General features: G+C 41.8%; 1 pseudogene; it reads left to right on the top strand.

Annotated features, from left to right (window-relative positions):
• The first annotated feature begins 10,078 nt into the window (after window positions 1–10,078).
• Window positions 10,079–10,635, top strand: LOC112398757 (nucleolar protein 56 pseudogene; annotated as a pseudogene).
• The last annotated feature ends 300 nt before the right edge of the window (window positions 10,636–10,935 follow it).

Here is a 10,935-nt window from a genome sequence, read left to right as displayed (position 1 = left end):
AAAGAAAGGAAGGAAGAAGAAAAGGAAAGAAGGGAAGAAAGGAAGAAAGGGAGGGAGGGAGGAAGAAAGGGAGGGAGGGAGGAAGGAAAGAAGGTAGGATGGAAGGAAGGAGAAAAGAAAGAAGATAAAGTGAAATAAAATAAAGTAAAATATAATAATGTTATTAAATTGAAAAATAATTTTTAAGAAAAAAGGTTAAAAAAATGTACAGATAGAACCTTAGGGCAAATGGTGGAAGCAAAGCTATACAGACAAAATCTCATACAGAAGCATACACATACACACTGATAAAAAGAGGAAAAGGGGAAAAAATCATAAATCTTGCTCTCAAAGTCCACCTCCTCAATTTGGGAAGATTCGTTGTCTAAAGGAGGGAAGGAAGGAAAGAAAGATAAAGTAAAATAAAATAAAGTTATTAAAATAAAAAATATTATGGAAAAAAAAAAGTGGACGGATAGAACCCTAGGACAAATGGTGCAAGCAAAGCCATAAAGTCAAAGTCTCACACAGAAGCATATACATACACACTTACAAAAAGAGGATAAGGGAAAAAAATCATAGATCTTGCTCTAAAAGTCCACCTCCTCAATTTGGGATGATTCCTTGTCTATTCATGTGTTCCATAGATGCAGGGTACATCAAGTTGATTGTGGAGCTTTAGTCCGCTGCTTCTGAGCCTGCTGGGAGAGATTTCCCTTTCTCTTCTTTGTTCTCACAGCTCCCAGGGCCTCAGCTTTGGATTTGGCCCCACCTCTGCGTGTAGGTCGCCGGAGAGCATCTGTTTTTCGCTCAGACAGGACGGGGTTAAAGGAGCCGCTGATTCAGGGGGCTCTGGCTCACTCAGCCCGGGGGGAGGGAGGGGTATGGAGTGCCGGGTGAGCCTGCGGCGGCAGAGGCCTGAGTGACATTGCACCAGTCTGAGGCACGCCATGTGTTCTCCCGGGAAAGTTGTCCCTGGATCCCGGGAACCTGGCAGTGGCGGGCTGCACAGGCTTCCCAGAAAGGAGGTGTGTATAGTGACCTGTGCTCGCACACAGGCTTCTTGGTGGCGGCAGCAGCAGCAGCCTTGGCGTCTCCTGCCCGTCTCTGCGGTCCGCACTTTTAGCCGCGGCTCGCGCCCGTCTCTGGAGCTCCTTTAAGCAGCGCTCTTAATCCCCTTTCCTCGCGCAGCAGGAAACAAAGAGGGAAGAAAAAGTCTCTTGCCTCTTCGGCAGCTCCAGACCTTTTCCTGGACTCCTTCCCGGCTAGCCATGGCGCACTAATCCGTTCAGGCTGTGTTCACGCCGCCTACCCCAGTCCTCTCCCTGCGCTCCAACGAAAGCCCGAGCCTCAGCTCGCAGCCCCGCCCACCCCAGCGGGTGAGCAGACAAGCCTCTTGGGCTGGTCAGTGCTGGTCGGCACCAATCCTCTATGCGGGAATCTCCCCGCATTGCCCTCCGCACCCCTGTTGCTGTGCTCTCCTCCGTGGCACGGAAGTTCCCCCTCTCCGCCACCCGCAGTGTCCGCCCGCGAAGGGGCTTCCTAGTGTGTGGAAACCTTTCCTCCTTCACAGCTCCCTCCCACTGGTGCAGGTCCCGTCCCTATTCTTTTGTCTCTGTTTTTTCTTTTTTTCTTTTGCCCTACCCAGGTACGTGGGGAGTTTCTTGCCATTTGGGAGGTCTGAGGTCTTCTGCCAGCGTTCAGTAGGTGTTCTGTAGGAGTTGTTCCACGTGTAAATGTATTTCTGGTGTATCTGTGGGGAGGAAGGTGATCTCCGCGTCTTACTCTTCCGCCATCTTGTTCCTTTAAGCAGCGCTCTTAATCCCCTTTCCTCGCGCAGCAGGAAACAAAGAGGGAAGAAAAAGTCTCTTGCCTCTTCGGCAGCTCCAGACCTTTTCCTGGACTCCTTCCCGGCTAGCCATGGCGCACTAATCCGTTCAGGCTGTGTTCACGCCGCCTACCCCAGTCCTCTCCCTGCGCTCCAACGAAAGCCCGAGCCTCAGCTCGCAGCCCCGCCCACCCCAGCGGGTGAGCAGACAAGCCTCTTGGGCTGGTCAGTGCTGGTCGGCACCAATCCTCTATGCGGGAATCTCCCCGCATTGCCCTCCGCACCCCTGTTGCTGTGCTCTCCTCCGTGGCACGGAAGTTCCCCCTCTCCGCCACCCGCAGTGTCCGCCCGCGAAGGGGCTTCCTAGTGTGTGGAAACCTTTCCTCCTTCACAGCTCCCTCCCACTGGTGCAGGTCCCGTCCCTATTCTTTTGTCTCTGTTTTTTCTTTTTTTCTTTTGCCCTACCCAGGTACGTGGGGAGTTTCTTGCCATTTGGGAGGTCTGAGGTCTTCTGCCAGCGTTCAGTAGGTGTTCTGTAGGAGTTGTTCCACGTGTAAATGTATTTCTGGTGTATCTGTGGGGAGGAAGGTGATCTCCGCGTCTTACTCTTCCGCCATCTTGCCCTCGTCCCCCCAGTGAGTTTTGCAACCTACAAGTTTTGATAGATACAGTTTTCGTTGTAATTTAACTATTAGAATTTTTACATTTCCAGTATGAGCTTTTAATCCTCTATATTTTATCTTTGATTTGTTTCATAAACTTAAGCTCTTTTCTTCATCTTCGTCTCCCTTTTTTTGGAGTTTTTCTGTATTTCCTTTCTAAGTTCTCACAATGATGATTAGCTCAATAAATTTCAGTCTCTATTTCTATTGTAAGCATTCATGGCTGTCTATTCCCTCTAAATACATTTCCAGTTTTCCACAAATTCAGTTCAGGAATTCCTCATGTTCCAAACTCTTGCCATGTGAATTCTTGTTATGTGAATGCAAAAAGCAAATATATTCAATATTTTTAAAAGACAGATTGGGAGATCTTCAGAATGTGGTTTGTATCTCTTAAGGTTCTTTCAGTTCCAAAAAGACAAGAAACTCAAGACCAATCTATTTAATAAAAAGGTAATTTAAAAAACCAGAGATATGGGTATTTTAAGAGTGTTTTCAGGATTGGCTTAATGAAGGCTCTGGGCTCTTTATGTTTCTTGGCTGTGGTTCTTCTTTGCTATCTACAACTTTAAACGCACTTTCCCTAGGAAGATCATTATAGTAACTTCAATCCAGAAATTAAAGAGCTGATTGGTAGCATCTTGGGTACAAACATGAGGATGAAAACCACAAAATAGGGCTTCCCTGGTGGCGCAGTGGTTGAGAGTCCGCCTGCCGATGCAGGGGACACGGGTTCGTGCCCCGGTCCGGGAAGATCCCACATGCCGCGGAGCGGCTGGGCCCGCGAGCCATGGTCACTGAGCCTGCGCGTCCGGAGCCTGTGCTCCGCAGCGGGAGAGGCCACGGCAGTGAGAGGCCCGCGTCCCGCAAAAAAAAAAAAAAAAAAAGAAAACCACAAAATAAGAAAATCCAAACAGAAAGCAGCCTAAGTACCTGACTGCATCACAAGGCTGCCAGAGACTTGTGCTTCTTGGTGCATAAAAAGAAACAAAAACAAGCTATAGAAATGATTCCTGAAACCTACCATGTAAAAATATATAAACAATAAGGACCTACTGTATAGCACAGGGAACTGTATTCGATATCTTATAATAACCTATAATGGAAAAGAATCTGAAAAAGAATATGTATATAACTGAATCACTTTGCTGTACATCTGAAACTAACACAACATTGTAAATCAATTATACTTCAATAAATAAACATTAAAATAAAAAGAAACAACTCAGTTTTTAAAAGCTACTATATGTAAAGTTTTCCATTACTTGTTGCCAAACACAGTCCTAACTGAAAGCAGTTGAAAAGCACATAATCCAAGACTGACTCAAATTGTCTCAATCTGTACTCAGTGGATAGAGCTGTCACCACCTCAGTGCTCCCCAGGAGGTGGAATTGGCTTGGAGCTTTTGGAACAGGTTTAATCAAACCATATGAGGTGGATGCTGTAGATATTTTATTTTTAGGACTTTCAGGAGGTCAGATCTTTTTCCTGAAAGCAGGTTGCTGCCTAGGAAAGGAAAGCAGGTGTTTGGGAATGTACTTTATGCATGAAGTTTAGAATTTCCTCCCTGAAGGAGTGGCTGTATCCCACGGAGTCATGTATGAAGAGTATAAACGAGATTGGGGAGAGTCAATGAATGATTCTGTTTGGCTGGCCCCTAGGTCATTTCATTATGGTCCATAAGACACAGAGAAGACAGCCTAAAGAAAATTCAGGGTGGCTACGGCTTACAAAATTTCCTGCTCCATGTCTAATTAATGACTCTGCGTTCATATAAATGAGAGATTTTACATTGACCACACAGCTGTAATTGAATATTTCACCATCTTTTCTGTGCAAAAATGGCTATGTTCATCCTGTCGAGTGCAATAAGATGATTACCCTCACTCTTGTTGCATAATAGTTATCCCATCAACAAAACATGGTTTCACATCTTTCAAGGGGAGCTAAAGTACTAAAATTTATTTCGAAATAAAAGGGAGGCACTTACAAAGCCTTTCTGTATAAAATCCTTTAAGCCATTTAAATAATAAAAGTAGCATTTCTAAATTTACCTTTTGATAAGTTATAGTTAACATAAGGCTAAGACAAGTAAGTGGTAGCTTTGTTAAAAGGAGAAGAAATTTTGAACCAGAAATCTCTCCCTCTTCCTGCTCACACTGATTGTGCAAATGGCTGCAACTTTTTCCCTCTTCCAGTGTTCATGCCCTTTACAAGGTGACGTTATCACTTCTCCCATCAAGGTTGGAATCTAGAGCCCACTTATGGCAGTTTTAATATATAGCCCCACTATTCTCCCTTTTCCTTGAATCTGGGTGGTAAGGGTTTGACAAAAGGGATATGGCAGAAGTGATGCTATATCAGTTTCTGGGCTAAGCCTTAAGAAACTAGCAGCTTCAACAAAGATGTCTGCTCTCACCACTTCTATTCAGCATTTTGCTGGAGCCAAGGAAATTAGAGAAGAAAAGAAATACAAAGTATCCAGATTTGAAAATAAGTACTGAACAATTGAAACGAAATTAATAAAACAATTCCATTTACAGTAGCATCGAAAAGAATAAAATACTTAAATAGAAGTGGAAGCTTTGTACACTGAAAACCATAAAGCCTTCTAGAAAGAGCTTAAAGAATATCTAAATAAACAGAAAGACATTCAGTGTTCATGGATCAGAAGACTTAATATTGTTAAGATGGCAGTACTCCCCAGATCTACAGAGTCAACAAAATTCCAGCTGACTATTTTTTTTCATAATTCAACAAACTGATCCTAAAACTTATATGACAATTCAAGGATTCAGAATTGCCAAAACAATTTTGAAAAAAAAAAACCCAAAACCCGAAGTTGGAAGACTCATACTTCCAGATTTTAAAGCTACAAAATTACACAAATTTTGTGGCATAAGGATACCACACATAAAAATTAGCTCAAAATGCTCATAAAAACCTAAATGTAAGAGCTAAAATTATAAAACTTTTAGATGAAAACATGAGTAAATCTTTGTGATTTGGGGTTAGCCAGTGTTTTCTTAAATGTGATATAAATCACACCTCCTCATGGTGTATAATCCTTTTTATATATTTTTCTTTATTAAATACTCCTTGGGTGTGGCAAAAAAAAAAGAAAAAAGAAACTAGCAGCTTCCATTTCCTGTCTCTAAGGATCCATCTCCCATGATGTAAGAAATGTAACCTGCCCCCTGAGAGTCTCACATGGAGAGGAGTTTGCCAGCCATGTGACAGAGCCATCTTGGAAGTGGATCCTCCAGCCTTAGTCCAGCTGACATCTGGTGGAGCAGAGATGAATTGTCCCCACTGGGCCTTGACCAAATGACAGAATGGTGAGCAAAATAAATGATTGTTGTTTTAAACTAGTAACTTTTGAGGTGGTTTGTTATATAGAAATATAGATAGCTGGAATATTGCCCTTGAATGGGAGCTGGCTGGCCAATAAAATGTGGAAGAGGTGATGTATAGCCTATACCTGTACGTAAAAGGCCTTGGGAGCTTTGGTTCCATCTTGGTATCCTGCTTTTGGAGCCAGTTGGAGGATAAGGGACATGTGCCCAGCTGCCCTTTGCCCCAGCCAACAGGCCAACAGCAACCCTAACCTCCAGAAATGTGAGACCATCTTGAACCAGTCAGCCTCCCATTAACTGGCCACAGATGCATGAACAAGCTAGTCAAAATCCACCAAGCCTGGTCCAGTCTAGAGCATCTTAAATATTTCTCTTACCTGAATAATCTTGGAGAGGCAGCACATCACCCCAGCAGGCCCTTCTTAACATTACGTGCAACTGTTTGGTGCTAAACTCCAACCATGATATGTGTCCCTGAGGGAGTGACGTGAGGATATGTGTAAGGATAAATGATAAGGTAAGGAAAAAGAATATTTTGGTATGGCAAACTGAAGTAATAACTTTAAATAACTATTAATAAAAGAATGAATTTAAAAGGCAGAATACACAGACAATGAAATGCAATGTAGCACTGAAAACGAGTGAACTAAAACTACATGTATGAGACAATCTAACAAAAATAACATTGAGTGAAAAAAGCAACTTCGGTGGCAAAGTGAAGCATTTTTCTCTTAGGCATCTAAACTTTTTTAGCAGTTGGCCCTATAACTGGACACTGACATTTGGGTAAGCTACAAGGGAAAAAGGTAGTGATCGTAGTTTATTTGATAGTTGAAATACAGATTTTATTATTTATGTAAGAGCATTTTCAACATTTCATCAAATTTATTCATATAAAAATAAAACTTATGCCTAATAAGCCATCTATCACAATCAGTGAGCTATTGATATTTTAAGAGAGAATAATTCTTGACAAACCTGGGATGTATACAAATAGGCATATCAATGATGTTAGACTTTAGCTTTAATTTCATCAGTTTTATGAGCATTACTCAGAATTTGACTGCCCAGTAAGATTTTCAGAAATTTTATTTAGTATATAATATTTATTTTGTGTATTCAGACTATATTTGTCCTCTATTCCCAAAGCCTCAGGCTCTGCTTGCAGGGCATGGTTTACTTCCAGTTCAGTCGATGCCTCTGGGAACTGGAGCACAACTGGGCGAACGCCTGATCATTCCTGAGAATCACATCACAGAGCTGACACAGGCTTAAAAGCTTGATTCATACTTACCTGCAGGTCGCTTCTAGAATTGTGACTTTCACTCTGCCAAAGCGTTCCGAAGATCTCCACGAACTGATTACACCAGCTCAGGGTGTGTCACTCAGGGAAGTGAGTACTGTTCCTCACTTGCCATCTTCCACATCTGGTCTGCGACCGGATGAAGGACTGCCAGTCCTTCTGAAAACTGGTCAGCTGAGCTCTTGCTTCCTCTGTAGTTTTGCTTTGCTTTTGCCACAGATTAGATGAGATTACTGCCTCCCTGTCAGGGGTGAATACATCCTCGATCTTTGACCTGAGACTTGGCAGTGCTTACTACTGTGGGAGGAGTATATGCCTTGCCCCCACCCTTAACTTGGGCTCTGCTAGGTGACTTGGATGACATGAGATGAGGTTGCTTGCATGGTTGAGCTTGTTCTTTTGCTCTTTTGTCATCACTATAGGAAGAATTTGTCCCAAATAGCCTTCAGTCCAAAGGTGGAGCAGATCTGAACCTACTCACGTCTGAGGCAGAGGCACTGTAGCCAACTTGCACACCTTTGACTGAGAAAAATAAATGTTTCTGAAAGTAGGATTTGGAGGGTTGTTATACAGCAAAAACTGACTAATTTAAGTTTCAAGTTGGGTCACTCAGAGCTATGTAATTCCAAGTAGTCCATGAGCTGAGTAACTTTGGCAAATCTCTTCAACAAATATCTAGGACAGCTATTTCACAATATTAAAATAAATTGAAGACATCCTGTAGACCTAGTAAGTATGCTGCTTCCTCTTTTAATACAGCTTTAATAAAATACAGATTTGAATTTCTCCTTAGATGTTTATAGGCATTCTGTTTCTTTTCTCTGGTCAATGTGTAATTTTCACAAACGTAAAAACATCATTCCCATACAAATATAGAATGAACACATGTCAACAGTTTAGTCAATTGATTAATGAAGGAACAAATAAGATAGGAAAACTGGTTCCAAGAGCATATAAGGTACAGTTATTTCTGTACATTAAGCAAAAGATTGTTAAAAGAAGGTTGCTAGGCTACATACAAAACTGGTTAATGCTCTACAGGGAAAGGAAACATTAACCTTTGAGGTTTTGTTTTACACTGGACTGTGGAAATGAATGAAGATCAACCAGACAAGCAAAGGTTATTGTTCAGATCTTGCTATAGCAAGGGAGTCAGCCATTATCACTTGCATTTTGGAAGAGACTCAATGGCAGGCAGAAGAGGAGGAGAAAAGCTTTATAGTGGAAAAAAGGGGAAGCTTTGGGTGTGCCCTGACAAAGGCTGTTGGCATGGGGAAGCCACAGGTGGGCTGAATAGAAGCAGGGCATCCTGTGTGATTGGTTGGGTTTATATTTGGCTTTCTCTGGTTGTTCTTAAGTTGGAAGCAGGGATAAAAATTAGAAAGCTGTCAATTATTGATCCAGTCTTAGCCATTTTGGACTGATTGTTACTGAGATTATTGTTTGGCTTCCTGGATTAATACTAGAGATAGAGGTCTTACTTCTTACAGGTCCAATCTACAGCTATATGGCTTCCAGGGCTGGTTACTAGAGATGATGGATTGGTTTCCTGGGCTGGTTCCTGTAAGTTGTGGGTCAGAGTTCTGTTTTTATACACAGTCTGACTACTGCCCATTTGTATATTCAGCCTCTCAGTAAAGAACTATACAAATTAACATGTAGCTTCACAGTAGTTGAGCTCTATTCAAATAATAAGTTGTAAGTCAAATACAGGTATATTCTCTTAGGAAATTAAAAAGTCCCTTGTGTAGGCCTAATAAACAAAATTATAATATGACATTGAAAAGACATCCCATTGAAAAGTCATACTCTTTACCTTATTTCCAAATTTTGGATAATGCTTGTCTTATCATTGTATATTAAGGAAGAACAGATACAGGAAATTGTGAGTAACCCATACCGTTTTGGAAAAAGTAGAAACTAGACAGGAAGTAGACGGAAGCACTGTAATTGTGTCAGTATAAATTTAATACAAGAGGAAATGGCAATATTAGAAGAACCTATGTTGGGCACAGTTGGAGCAGCATTCTTCAATCTGCTTTACCCAGAGTAGGATTTATGTTCTTAAATCTTTGTTGGATTTATGTTCTTAAATCTTGGTTTGATTTACGCCGTGAGTCCATTTCTCAGTTGTTTCACAATCCAAGAGTCAAAGAGACAGATGTTGTCTATTTTTCTCCTCACATCTTAACACTAATTACTTCCCACAATGTATCATTCAGTGAACTAGTTAAATAAGATTTATTTCAAAGACTCTCTTGATCAGTGATTCAAGGAAAACTGGACACACAGGCCTTTTCTTTGGACTTGAAATGCCCTCTTCCCCCTACCAGAGTAGCATCTGGCATAATTGTTTTCAGCTTTGCAGTTTTTTGACCAAACTTCTAAAATTCTCAGATTCCTTACTGGAAGGTGGCTGGAACCTACTAACTCAATTGTGTTTGATAATTAGATAAAATACTTCTTTTCCAAAAACAAAAGGGACAGCACTTCATGCCTTCTTTTGGGTATCTCTGGTGTTCTGTTATCTGTCTTTACCTACGTGTAAACTTGTTAATTCTGGTAGTCATCCAACCATCCACCAGTATTTCACAAGACAGAGGGATGGTATTGTTAATAAGAAAAAGTCTTCAAAATGTAATATTCAGTCCTGGTGTCTGAGTGATTCCCTGGGCCCAGCACAGGGACCAACTTTCCAGAGCCCTGAAGTCAAGGGGTAACACCCCAAAATACAGACTCATTTTCCACTGTACCTTCATTGGCCAAGCAGCTGCCAAGAACAAAGGCCGCATCTCCCGATACCTGGCAAACAAATGCAGTATTGCCTCACAAATTGATTGCTTCTCTGAGGTACCTACCAGTGTATTTGGGGAGAAGCTTCAAGAACAAGTTGAGGAGTGGCTGTCCTTCTGTGAGACTGGAGAGATTCCATGAAAGAATCTGGATGTCATGAAGGAGGCAATGGTTCAGGAAGAGGAAGCAGCTGCTGAGATTACTAGGAAGCTGGAGAAACAGGAGAAGAAATGCTTGAAGAAGGAAAAGAAAAGGCTGGCTGCAATTGCCCTGGCATCTTCAGAAAACAGCAGTAGTACCCCGGAGGAATGTGAGGAGACAAGTGCAAGACCCAAAAAGAAGCAAAAACAAAAGCCCCAGGAGGCTCCTCAGGAGAATGGAATGGAAGACCCCCATCTGTCTCCTCCAAACCCAAAAAAAAGAAATATTTTTCCAAGGAGGAGCTGGTTAGTGATCTTGAAGAGACAGCTGACAGTGGAAGTCTTACCAAGAGGAAGAAATCTTTCCCCAGAGAGGAACCAGATAGTGACCCTGAAGAGTCAGAAAACGAGAGGGTCCCCAAGAAAAAGAGGAAATTCTCTTCCAAGGAGGAACCTCTCAGCAGTGGACCTGAAGAGGCTGCTGCCAGCAAGAGCAGCAGCTCCAAGAAAAAGAAAAAGCTCCGAAAGCTGTCCCAGGAAAATCAGAACGGACATTTCCCTAGTAGGGCATAACTTACAGAGATACTTCCCAGCCCATCCCCTATAGCCCAATAAAAATAAAAACAAATTCACAAGTCAAAAAAAAAGTAATATTAATTTACATACAAATTTAATTAACTGGCTTCAACCATGGTAAAAAAGAAAATCTATATTCCTACTTTAAATTTTATTTGAACTAAATTTTCTCAAATACCATTACTATGTAGTTTACTAATTCCTGCAGTAGTACCATTTATGGCCAAAATGTCAACCACCTGTTTGTCCACTAGATGTCAGTGCATCCCCGCACTGAAATTATTGGTAGAGTATCCA

This window comes from Neophocaena asiaeorientalis, unplaced genomic scaffold (genome assembly GCF_003031525.2).
Source record: "Neophocaena asiaeorientalis asiaeorientalis breed wild unplaced genomic scaffold, Neophocaena_asiaeorientalis_V1.1 scaffold332, whole genome shotgun sequence".
Classification (NCBI taxonomy): Eukaryota; Metazoa; Chordata; class Mammalia; order Artiodactyla; family Phocoenidae; genus Neophocaena; species Neophocaena asiaeorientalis.
Note: the sequence above shows the minus strand (reverse complement) of the source record. Positions and strands in the feature narration are given on the sequence as shown.